Raw genomic sequence first — 13,297 nt, 5'->3', positions numbered from 1 at the left:
CCTTGGCCTTGAGAGGGAGGGAGGGGAGGTATGGGTGGAGGGAAGGGGAGGGAAGGGGGAGAAGGAGGGGAGGGAAGGGGGAGGAGGAGGGAAGGAGATGGAAATTTTTAAATATAAAAAAAAATAAACCATGAGGAAAAAAAAATATTTCCATCTCCTCCCCTCCTCCTCCCCCTTCCCTCCCCTCCCCTCCACCCATACCCCCCTCCCTCCCTCTCCAGGCCAAGAAGAAGCAGGATGGAAGAGATGATTTGAGAATTAGTGGGCATTAGTTTGACAAAAAGGTGGCAGGAAAGAGTGTGTTCTAAACCAGAGGACAGATGTAAACCAGGGTAGAGGGGGAAATATGTTGAATGCTTTGTTTTCTTCTAAACAAAGTCATAATGGAGAGGTATACGAAAGGTTGGTGCAGAGGTGAAAACTGAGCCTACAGAACAGGCGGGGTGCCATGAATTTCCTCTCCATGCACAGCATGAACATTTTATTTCCACTCATCTTACAGTTTCGGCCAAAAAAAAAAAAAAAAAAAAAAAAAAAAGGAAGATGTGGAAGTTAATAAAAGAGACAACACCAAGACAAGGAGATTCTTATTTGAAAGTCATGTCCAGGTGGCAGCTTGCTCTATTTTATAGAGGAGGCACAAGAAATCAGGCTGGCTATGGGTTGTAAAGGAAAGGTTACTTTACACAACTATTAAATTATTTTGAGGTCCTCCGTTCTACAGTTTTGAGGCTAGGCTGTACAATCTGTAATAGATGTACTTCCTATTCCCGGGGAATTTACCATTCACTTGACTAAGGAGTGCAGGTCGTTACAAAAGAAGCAGAAGACAGCCACATGTATTCTGCTAGAGGCCAGAGGAGGAAGATGGGGAGAGGAAAAGAATGTCTGGAAGACATATCTGCATGGCTTCCTTGCTGAAGATCACCAGAAATCAAGCTCCTGGGCTGAAACTATGATGATCAGAGAGACACTGGGCAGGGCTGGAGTGGTGCTGAGCAATTGTTTTCAAAGAGTGCCTCTTGTGAGCGCCACAGTGTTACTTCAAGAGAAAACAAGCCTTCCTAGGTCCCCTTGATTCTCTGAACCTTTCCTTTACCTGCTGATACCAATAACCAATTAGAAACCAATCACTAATATGTACTAAATGCTCTCCTGTTTCAGAAACCCATTTTTTCATGAGAACTGCAAATCCTTCTTACAATCATACCAAAAACAAGACACAGGACATTTGGGTGAAGGGGAAAAAGATAACTTTCTTGTAGCTTTGGGATTTAAATTTAAATTCAAATCCATTGCATTTTCAAAGCAGCAACAACCATAATATGAGCTCAGATGAGGAGGCAGCCATCTGGAATAGAAATAGGCCACATGGGGTTGCTAAGTCTGTCAAGTGCCTGGACTCTTTCCAAATGTCTTTGTAGGGTAGCCTACCCTGGTGCTGGTTTGGAACGATGGAAAGGGCATTTGACCTCTGGGATGTAAGAGACTGAGTTGATGTAAGTCAAGGTGTTTAGGTGTCTATAAAACCAATGTAAGAACATAAGGTTTCCTCAGACATCTCTTTTCTTCCTCTTGTAACTCACAGGCCTTGTGGTGTAGAGGCAGGAAGCAGCGAACCTAGCCAGCTGTGCAAGGTGTTTAGGAGCTCATCTATTCCAAGGGCAAATCAGTGGGAGATGGTCCAAAACTGGCCAAGTACAGTGAAAGTCACTGCATCTTTTACATTGTCACTTTTGACTAGTCATTAAAAGGCAGCTGATTGGGGGATATATGAGGGACAATTATTCTTGGTACAGTGCAGCCAAGAGCCATCCATTCTGGCCAAATGAGAGACAGCTTAGCAAATTTAAGACATTTGATCTATACATCGCTCAAGTCCCAGACGGTTCAACTGATTGTTTTGTTCCCCCACTAATTGTTTTTTGCCCCTATATTGTTCCTGACACCATGTTCAGAATGACTCATTGGAGTGGAAAAATGATAGGACTACCCTGTTAGTGAATATAATAGAGCTTTCCAATGACATTGTTTCTCCCTCATTGAAACTGATTCCTCAGTGGAGACTTTTGAGTATGTTTTCTTTGATTTTTATACATTTTTTGAAGCCTATAACCTTCTAGACACTGTGACCAATAAAAACAACAAACAGGTATCTGGACACAACTCATACTTTGGATCAGGGGACCATTGTGTGGTCATCTGAAAGAAAAGAAGCAAAGGATAATGTCTGATACGTTTAGTGTGTGGTAAATGTTATTTGCACTGTGGGTGGGACATTGTAGAGCCAATAGGCGGAGTGGCCACTTTCATATGGAGAAACTAGCAGTGGGAGGAAGGAGGTCCAAAGGTTCTTGGATTTTCTCGTTCTTCTTTCCTAACAACATTGTGGTGCTTTCCACTCTTCTGATCTTCAGAATCTGTAGGCATTTCGCTTTCTGATGGAGTAATAACGAAGGAAGAGTGTTTCACATTTTCTTTGTACAGGACCATGTGCCCCTTTGGGTTAAGGATTCCCCATGGATCACAATACCAGCCCGATCACAGATAACTCTTCTCAATGATTTTCTCTGATTTTTTCCCCAGAAGCTCCAACCTTAGCCTAAAATCAATCATTTGTACTAACTATTGTGAAATGAAGAAAATTCCCAAGAGGTGTGCTTCACTGAGCCTAAAACACTGTGCGCTGGCCTCACTTATTTCTGTTATCTCACAATAGGAACGGTGATGCTAGGACCAGTGTTGTAATAGAATGGAGGAAATAGAGTGTAGTGATGAAACCTTCATATTCAGGGTTGGGCATGGTTTCAGGTAATGACACTAGGTGAAAATTGCCAGGCCATCTAACTAATATTGGTTATAATGGCCAACTCTACAGGAAAGCAGTTTTCCTCCCCAATAACAGAAAAGGAGCAAAAGAACTAGGAATATGTAAGGGTGGAGAAGCGACCAGCTAATTGTTCTTGGGTAGCTCTCTACCTAGTTAAATCAGGCCATCTTTGTTTCTCCGACCTTACGAGACAGGTTCTTTCTGCAGAGAGAAAAACTCTAAATACTGGACTTCTGAAATATTAAGCTGGTATGGAATTTAGCATTTTTTTTTCAGGATGACTTGCCACTATTTATAAAAAGATATAGACAGAGATGTCCAATCATTATTATTTTATAGCCGTTTGGTGTTTGTCTATTCATAGGAAGTAGGAGCATCTCCTGCAACCTAAAAGTACAAAGCTTAATTGCAATCAGTTACATTGAAAACTGGGAAGTCGACCTGTTCTTCTATGAAGTCCTATGTATTCTTGTTTAAGCATGGATTTAGTATGTGTGTTGTGTGTATGTGGTGTGTGTGTGTGTGTGTGTATGTATGTGTGTGTGTGTGAGGAGAAGAGAGACAGAGACAGAGACAGAGACAGAGACAAGAGAGCACTAGCGCATGAAGGTCAGAGGACCATCTATGTGGGAATTGGGTTTTCTCTTTCCGTGTGGTTTCTGGGTACTTAAACTTTAGTTATCAAGTGGTTTTACCACCCAGGGGAGCCATTATGCTGGTCCCCATAATGTCTTATAGTGGATAAAAACTACCTTTGAATCTGTCTTATTTGCTCCTGGAATTTTCCTTTATTGGAAGCTAATGAATTCTTGACCTTCCTTACCATAAGGCCAGTCAGTCTGCTTTCTAGTGTGGCTAACTTGTTAGTTCAGATTGGTAAGTATTCTAACTAAGGCAGGTCAGAGACTACTCCATTCCATAGTAGACCATCAAGCTAAATCTGGAGTCCGTTGCACATCCTATGTCATCTTTAAAAAGCTTTGTATAGATATAGGTGGGGATTTATTTGGGGGAAAAGCCCATACTTATGTTAAGTTGTTGTGAGAAAAAATGAGCTCATGATTGAAGGGACGAGTTTTAGAGTCAGAGAGGCCTGGAGTCCTGTGATGATTCTGTTACTAAATGGCAAGATGACATAGAAGGCCTTGGTCCACATCTCAGTTCTTTACCTAGGAGATGAGGATAGTAGACTTTCTGACTAAAGATTTTACTTTCCCCTGAATCTCCAGAACTAACCATGACATCAAGAAAGTGGAGCTTCACAGGGTGACTTTGTGGAAAACTGTCATCAAATGATGAACTTTAGAGAGGAAAGCAGAGTATTTCTAGGGACCCCCAGTCACTGTGACTGAGACCACATCTAACCTCTGGGTTCTGAGATTCTGATTCAGAGTTTGCCTTTGCAAAAATGAGAACCACCCTCTTTCAGACTGGTTGTTTTTTGCTTTGTTTTGTTTTGTTTCTTTTTTTTTTTTTGCCCTACAATGGTCCTACTATGTCCATCTGGGCTGTTACCCTTTGAAGAGACTAGGCCAGATCACACACCGTGTACCCTGCTAGAATGATCCCTTGAGACATCTGAGAGCTCAAGCCATCTCACTGACTTTCTGAGATCCTAAGGTCAAGAGCCTGATAATAACAGGCATTTTTAGTTCTTAGAAACAGAGGTTGCCCAAGTACATGAATGTACTTCAGTGCTTTCTCTAATTGAGGATTTTTTCCCCCTAAGAAGAGTAGGTCACAATAATGAGGAAAAATTCAATGCAATATCTTCTCTATCCTGCCCCCACTAGGATACTGCTTTTGCAGAATGATGGGCCTTTCCCTGTTCAGATGAGTCTTGTTCACGTAGGGCAATGTTCATGGTAGATTACAACAATTCCCAAGAGGGAAGACGAAGTTCAATTTTCAAGTGTTTCAGAGGGGAAAAGTCAAAGCCTTCTATCTAAATCCGGAGAATAGATTAGATTTTTCTCAGCTAAAGTTCAGACTTGCTTTTTATATTTTTCAAATGAAACACTCCTTTAATGATAAACCCCTCCCTTTAATTCCAAAGCCCTCTTTACTTAAGGTGTGACAAAGACACAACAGATGGCAGAGGCCACTGTGGCTCCTTTACAGCTTCAGTCTTCACGATCCGGAAAGGACTACATGCCGGAAAACAGTGGCTCTCAATCTCTGGATCGCAACCCCTTTAGGCTCACATAGCTGACGTTTACATTACAATTTACAACAGTAGAAAAATCACAGTTATGAAGGAGCAACAAAATAATTTTATGGTTCAGGGTCACAATCAGCACAGTTGTATTTGACCTTGGAGTCCAGAGCTGCTGATCTCCCCACACGAGTTAGCTATTCTGACCAGAATGAGTGATAAAGTGGTATGTCATGTTGTCACATCTTACTTTCTAATTCCTATGATTACCCTTTGAACTCTCATACTCTGGAGATGACATTAAAGTTTCAAGATTATGTCTCCATCCCCTCGGCTACATTTTAGGCTCATGGAGGACACAGAAACATGAGGAACTGTATTAAAGGTCACAACATTAAGAAGGTTGAGAGCCACTCAACAAATAATTAGACATACATTAACTAATTCTTGAAAAATGCAAGAAAGTATCAAGAATCAGGAAAAATGCTCAAGGCTTAAACACAGTTAATAACCGTTGAATCAGGTGTGGCTAGGCCTTTCCCTGTTTTAGGAATTTGGCTGTGCTTATGTACAGATATAACCAAGCTGTACGAAAAACATGTGCTCTCCTTTTTGCACTGAATATCATATTGAAACCTCGATATTATCCTTCTAATTGTTATATTCTTTTAAATTGTTTTTTCTTTGTTAGGCTAATTTTGAGCCATGTTAGTTGAAATCTTTCTATTTTAATGTGAAATAAATCAGTCACATTTCAGAGCTATAGAATTCTCATTTTCTAGGTGTTTTAAATTGTTTTTATTGAGCTATATATTTTTCCCTCTCTTCCCTTCCTCTTCCCTCCCCTCTTACCATCTCCCATGGTCCCCATGCTCCCAATTTACTCAGGAGATCTTGTCTTTTTCTACTTCCCAGGCACATTAGATCCATTTATGTCTCTCTTAGGGTCCTCTTTGTTGTCTAGGTTATCTGGGGTTGTGAATTGTAGGGTTTTTCTTTTTGCTTTATGTCTAAAAGCCACTTTTGAGTGAGTACATATACTGAAATAAAACATTAACTGTACTCTTAGAAATCAAGTGATTTTGAGAACATTAATTTACAAAATCATGAAATTAAGATAGATAGGACATACTTCTCCCAGGCCTTTGGGATTTTGTTTACCTGTTGTTTGTTTACATGTGCCAAAACCCAAGGATAAAGATTTGAGGTCTCTTAAATGACATGTTCCAAGAGGGGAAGATGGCATCAGAATCTATTTCCCATCTTTACTGAGGACCTCCTTTTCAGTCAGCTCTCTGGTTAACCATGAGCTCCGCAGTGGCAGTAATAACAGCAATACCCGCAGTAGATTCTGCCTGGCAAGGCAGAGGCATAGGCTGCAGTGAGGGTGGAGTATGTCATGTGAATGTCACACACATATATCACTAAAATCAGGACATCAGAGAGCAATATGGTGAGTAGACTGCATTGGGGTCATCTGTGATTCATCCTCATTTTGGCAGGTGGAGAATTAGTAACCCAGAGATACTAATTTTGATACTACGTTATCTTGGAGCTAAAGAGTAGTTAGAATGCCTCCTTGCTCCTATTCCATTTTTTTTTGCAACACACTAAGAAGCCTTTCCCCCTCATGTATGCAAAAATCTGATTCCAAGATCAATGAGGAATAGAAACAGCACGTGAGGTATATTCATGTGCTCATAATCTCTGCCATTTGTTATACATATATTCATTCTGGTGACTTTATGTGTTAGAGCACTTCAGGTCCTTGTTTCATGTCTCTGTCTGAACACTCCCTTTGGTGCTCTTACTCACTGCCACAGCATCAAAGGCCATGCTTGTACCAGTGATGTCCAAATTGGGATCTCTAGCCTAGGACTCTCCATGAAAATTCAAATTTCTATACTCCTATTTTCCTCTTTAGCATCTCAGTTTAAAAATTGATATGAAAACTATAATCCGAGCCCTTCCTCCCTACATTAAAGTTATTTTGCCTTGTTCCTCCCATCTCAGTAAATGGCATTACCATTCTCCTTGGGCACTCTTTTGTTCCATTTTCTCTAAGAACCAAGTCCTGACACTCTTTACATGAAAGCATCTTGCATCATGACAGGGCTAAACACTGATATTTCTTTGGACAACTAGCTAGCAAGTGGAACATGAAAATGAAGATGTCAGATTTGCCTTGTGGCATCTGTTGAGTATTACAGTAAATTACTAAAATCTCTGCACATTCCACACCTTCCTACCTCCAGTAACTTCAGTTTCAGTAGCCTTGGGTTTATAAGGCTAGGAAATGAAACTATGACGCTTGTTATTGAACCCCAATATTGGCCTGGGAACTCAATAAACAAGTCTTCAGATTCTTCCCACATCATGAGGAATGTGGCCCTGAAGACACAGCCTGGTAAAAGACACGTTTCTATGTCCTCCATGAGCCTACAATATAGCCAAGGGGATGGAGACATAAATTTGAAACTTTAATGTCATCTCCAGAGTATGAGAGTTCAAAGGGTAATCATAGGAATTAGAAAGTAAGATGTGACAACATGACATACCACTTTATCACTCATTCTGGTCAGAATAGCTAACTCGTGTGGGGGGGATCAGCAGCTCTGGACTCCAAGGTCAAATACAACTGTGCTGATTGTTTCCCCTTGTCTCCCTCCGTGTCACCAAGGGGAGGTTTTGCAGTATACCTGTGTTCCCTTCCTCCCGGGATATCCAGATCCTTTATTTAGATATATGACCTTGAGATAGTTATTTGGATCCTCTGGCCTCTCTGTTCTTTAAGAATAAAATGAGGCAATCCAGTTTCATGCTCTCTTAGGGCCCTTCAGCACTAAAACTCTGAGTCTCAAATGTCATCAGCTTGGCAGTGTCCCTTCTGTTTCCAAGTAGAGGGATAAAGGTGAATGAAGGGCAGAACAGGACTGCGAGTCCCTGTTCCTTGCAGTTTGTGGAGCTCTCTTGGTCAGCATCCTGGCTCTAGTTATCTCAAGGGTACATTGAAAATTTTACTTTTCTAATGGAGTTGCCCAAGAAAATGAATGTTTTGTTTTATGGTGTGACCTTCAGGCTTATGATACAGATATTAATTGATAGATTAATAGATAGAACCTGGAATTTCTTCAAAGAATCAAAAAGCTGTCTCTATTTTGGCCCAATCTTTGTGATCTTTGGATGAATAGTGACACGTATCTGAAAAAGGGGTTTCCTATGAAGTATGCATTTTATTGACATCAATCAAAACCCCAGTTTTTCTCACGCATAGTTTCCTGTGTCATTTACTGAGTCTCTGGTGACATCCAGCATATCCCTCACATTCAGGCTCCTTTCTGTCCTCCAGTACTTCAAATGTCTCTTCGCCATGACCAACATGTGATCTCACGAAGATGTATCATGGTTCATGAATAGCGTGACCTACAGTTATTCCTCTTCGTTGGTATCTGAGAGGCTCTGATTATAAAGGAAAGGTTGAGAATGTGTATTTTTCTTATTTTGAAATTAACAGGTAGGGACACTGGAGATATTTCTTGCTTTTTAAAAAAGTCTACCATACATTTGCATCGAGACGAAGAAATGTGAGGGTCAGTCAGTGGGGGTCAGTCAGTGTTTTGGTGCTGTACTGCTGATACCTTCAGTGTAAACTGCTGATACCGTCAGTGGCCACAGTGTCCTCAAGAGTAGGGACATGATAAACATTTACATCCCTGCTCGGTACCTTTGTTACTGTGTTTGCTAAAAGCGGCTTAACTGCCAACAGACATCTGCCTACCATAGTACAATAAATCGAGATGCTGCTAAATTATGAGTAGCAAGCGCTTCAAAACACAACACAAGGGGACCATTGCAAGCTTTTCTATTGTCGCTGGCTTCATGGTTCCTTTCACAGACAGACAAATCCTTCTTTGCTCCAGTTTGGATGAAAAAGAAAGTTAAGAGACCTAGTTTTTATTGAAAGGAATTATACATCTGCTGTTTGTTGGGTCCTTAATATACACTGGGCCATTTCACACTTACATCCTTCCTGCAGTTGATATGTTATTATGACCACTCTCTAGTTGAACCCAATTCATTACAAAGTACTAACTATGTGCCAGTTAGTGTGTTTAATATGAGGTAGATTAGGATTCTCTTCACAAACAGATCATAATGGTCTGGTGTCCAAGAAAGGTGGTATTCAAATGCAGAGAAAAATTCCACAGGAAGCATCAAAGATGCGATAACGCTAGAGCTGAGGTTTGGTTGCAGAAGTAAGAAATCTGTTTCTCAAGACCGAAAATATATTATTCCAAGCAGAAGGAAAAAATACACAAAAGGCTAGCACGTTCATAAACATGAGAGCATGTTGCATTGGCACTAAAAGAGATAAGAGATCTAACTGAGCTAGGGAGAATGGAAGCTAAGTTTGGATACACACCTAATAGAGGTAGAAGGGACAATGTCAATAGGACTTAGACACTGATTGCTCCTATTGGAAGGTTGCCAGCAGTAGATGAAAACAAGGGTATGTCCATCAATGCCCTTTGTTCCTGTGGCTGTCTTGAACAAGTGACGATCTTGGGAGGAGTGAGGAGGAACAAGGCCACCATCAAGGGGATGCAGCAAGGAGTCTCACTAACATCTGCCTTGGTGCCACCCTGTGCTTCTGTTTTCATATCTTCACTTGAAGCATTGAGAGTGGCTCTTAGCTGCCTTACTGGGATGCTCTGTTATACAACAGAGTGTCCCCAATGTGGCCCCTTCTGAAGCACAAATTTAGTAACTTGACAATGTGAAAAAAATAAATTCTGGAGCTTCTGGGTCTTTTCTAGTTTCCTCTTCTTTCAGCAAATGATATCAATTGGAGTTTTTAAAAGCAGGAAGGGAGAACCCTGATGGCACACCACAGTGTGCTTTTTTTATTTAGATTTCAAATACAGACATGTGTTTGCATCTATTACGGTTGTGGCATGCTCAGTGTAGCTCTGGCACATACTGGGTGGGAAAATTAGCAACACCTTGTCCCTAGTCATCTTGCAGAAGTGTCCAGATTTAAGATTCAACCAAAGGATCAATTCCTTAAAGGTGGGAAGTCACAGTTTTAATTTTTTCCTACTCTGTGCTCTCCTTCACTCTTCACAGCATTGATGGTAGTTATCAGAGCTGTATATTAATGTGTGCATAAGTCATGCATATAGTTTTCCCTTTCCTGTCTGATATAGTTCTCCACTTTATTTTTTCATAGGTTCTATTTTAATCCAATATGAAGTGAGGGAGCAAGAGTAGAAATATAATCCTTATGAATAATGCACCTCAAACCCCAAACCTAAAACTGAGTTGGTCCAAAGAAAACTCAACAGAGTATAAAGATGCCAAAATTATGTTATCCTGTCAGTAGAACAAAGGTGTGACTCTGTCTAGCACAGCAACTCCGACTCTCAGTGCAAATGAGGAACTATGGCCTCCAGCTAGGAATTGAATGGCCCAAAGAAGAGAATAAAATCTTCTTGGATCTGCACTTTGATTATACTAGAGTTGGATGTTCTGAAGCAAGAGTATCATTTGTGAATATTCTGTGAAGATACATGTTTATGTTTCCGTGATTTAGTAAGCAGTAGAATGTGCCATTATAATGTTGTTCGGTTAGTCTCCAGTAGTTCATTCTCTTTGGTAATATTTATTTGAAACTTTGGCAACTGACAGAGAGGGAAATTATATGAAGGGAAGATATGCAATGTTTTTTCTTCCATCACCCATCCTTTTGCACCCCACAAATGATAAATAAACTCAGCCGAACAGAGAGTATTTTGGGACTATGTGTGAGTCAGGGCTGAGAAGCCTGGGTATGAATGACTCTTGAAAGACCCCCTTCTGTGGGCTGGTGGATGGCTTTTTCGCTGGCAAGTAGATGCAATCTTTCTGGGAGAAGATCATTTCATGCTTCTTAGCATGTTTAACCTTTACAGCAAGGCCTTCCCATCAAAATGACAATCCCCAACAGTGCTTTCTAAGAGGCTAGTAAATCAGAAACCTTATGAAATCTGTGGGATTAGCATGCCCCCCTTCGTTGTTCCCCCAGGAAAAGAAAGTCCTGCGCCTTTCAGATTTTAATCTTCTCCACAGGCCCCTTGTCTGAAACTTCCTGCTGTGGCCTGCTGGTATTTGAATATTATTTTCTTATAGTTGCTCATGGCCACACACTGGCACCAGCTAAGTCTGGTGTATCTTCCATCGCCATCAATGATGTTGTAAGAGAAAGATAACTTCTCTGAATTTTTTTAAGTTGAATTCTTTGCACCCCTAAGACATGCTTTCTGAGTCTGAGGATAGTAGCCAATTCATAATGTCACTATGCCCATGATGGCAGGGTGATGCTCAAGTCATCATCTTTATCCAGCTGTCTCTGCTGTCTTTGTCCCATTGCTAATCTGAAATAAAACCTTTTCCCCCCACAAATAGCCCAGCATTGCAACCTCTATGAGACAGAATCACTTCTGGTGGAATTTCACTAAGTCAAGACTATATTGGAAGTACAAACAGCAGGAGAAATTATATGACAACCATGATAGCCATACATACTCATTGGGGCTTCAAATAGATGATTCCTTTTACTTTTTACTTGAGTTATATATGCATTTATATGCACATATACCTATGAATAAAGGACCTCCAAAGTTTGGCGCCTAATTCAATATTTTCTGCATACATCTCCCCTTGAAACAGTTTCCTAAAGGTTGTATGGGAGTGTATTCCAGGATTCTATGATTTATAGTAGTGACTTGAAGTAAGCAGCTTAATTATTACAATAGCCATAGAAAAGAAATGCTGTTTTCATTCTTAATCTATATCTGAGGAATTGGGGTCAAGGATAGACTAATTTTCCCAAGAATGAATCAATAAGACTACCCAACTAGAGGGCAGTTCAGCTGGTCTTCTGGGTCTTTCAGTCCTGAGCCTGCACTTTTCTGATCAGTATTTTCTTATTTAAGCAAGAAGGGAGCTTGCCCTTTCATGAAACAGTGCGTCCATTTATGGTGAAAACAAAAAAAAAATATTACATGAACTGGTCTCCTTCTCCTCTTTCTTTTCTTTTTTTCTTCCTTTTCCTCTTCTTCTTGGCAAACATATTTATTTACAAAAGTACAAAATGTCTCTCTTTTTCTAATGCCTTCCTTTTGCTCTTGATTCAGGCTCTGGAACCCCAAAAAGGATGTATTCAGTGTAGAAGCATAGGCTAGCACTGGCTTGATGGTACACATCTTCAAGCATCTCTCTCAGGAGATCAGAAGTTCAAGGCCAGTGTAGGATATGTACTTAGTACAAGTTCAGCCTTGTCCATAAAGCAATACCCTGTCTCAAAACAAACCCAAAACACACACGCACACACACACACACACACACACACACACACACACAGAGAGAGAGAGAGAGAGAGAGAGAGAGAGAGAGAGAGAGAGGGAGGGAGGGAGGGAGGGAGGGAGGGAGGGAGGGAGGGAGGGAAGGGAGGGAGAGAGGGAGAGAACAGCATCAAAAGACAAACCCAAATGAGCTCACATAGCCCAGGTGCTTTGACATGAACAAAAATGATAGAGTCAATCAAGCGTCAACCCTTGTTTAAAGACAAATATCCAACCTGTGGATGTTTAAAGACAACCACTGCTTTTTTCCCCCATTGGAATTTCCAGGTATTCTCAGTATAAACATCACTCGTTTCTTTAACTAGCCCTTACACGTTTTGGTTTGGAGTTCCTTAATAATGCAGTAGTCACTAAATAAAGTCAGCCAAGAGAGGAGGAGGCCGTGTGTTCACTGAAGTGGAGAATGGCTTCTTGTTTAGCAACCATTGTAAAGCAAGCCATGCCTGTCTAAGCTACAGGAGTGCATTACTGGAGCAGTAATGCAGATGGGCATTAGATTTCACCACATGTATGGTTGGTATCTCTGCTTCCTGTAGGAGTCATGTTTGTTTGTTATCTTGAAAACACATATTTGGTCCATAATAGGTACTTTGCTTATTACCTCATCTTATTTATCCATGTGGTCTTAGCCTGAGTGTAGTTAAATCACACATTTCAGAAGTAAAACCAAATGTAGATTTACATGTTGGGACATCTCAGAATATCACTGATGGAGAAAATCTAGTCTTGCCAAGTAATATATGATCACAGAATGACAGAGCTGGTCTGGACCTTAAGAAGTCAGCTATTTTGCTGCTCACAATTTATAATGGAAGAACTGAGGTCAGAGTTGGGAATGTGATTTGCCATTGTTTGGGTAGTAAATAGAAGCAGAAGGACTCCCAAGTCAGCATTTTGAATCCTAGTCCA

At 40.7% G+C, this 13,297-nt stretch overlaps 1 protein-coding gene across 1 annotated transcript in view; it reads left to right on the top strand.

Annotated features, from left to right (window-relative positions):
• Nucleotides 1-13,297, top strand: part of Nrxn3 (neurexin 3) — a 1,492,393-nt gene that overhangs the window by 451,050 nt on the left and 1,028,046 nt on the right.

This window comes from Arvicola amphibius, chromosome 7 (assembly GCF_903992535.2).
Source record: "Arvicola amphibius chromosome 7, mArvAmp1.2, whole genome shotgun sequence".
NCBI lineage: Eukaryota > Metazoa > Chordata > Mammalia > Rodentia > Cricetidae > Arvicola > Arvicola amphibius.
This window is presented reverse-complemented; position numbering and strand designations above follow the sequence as displayed.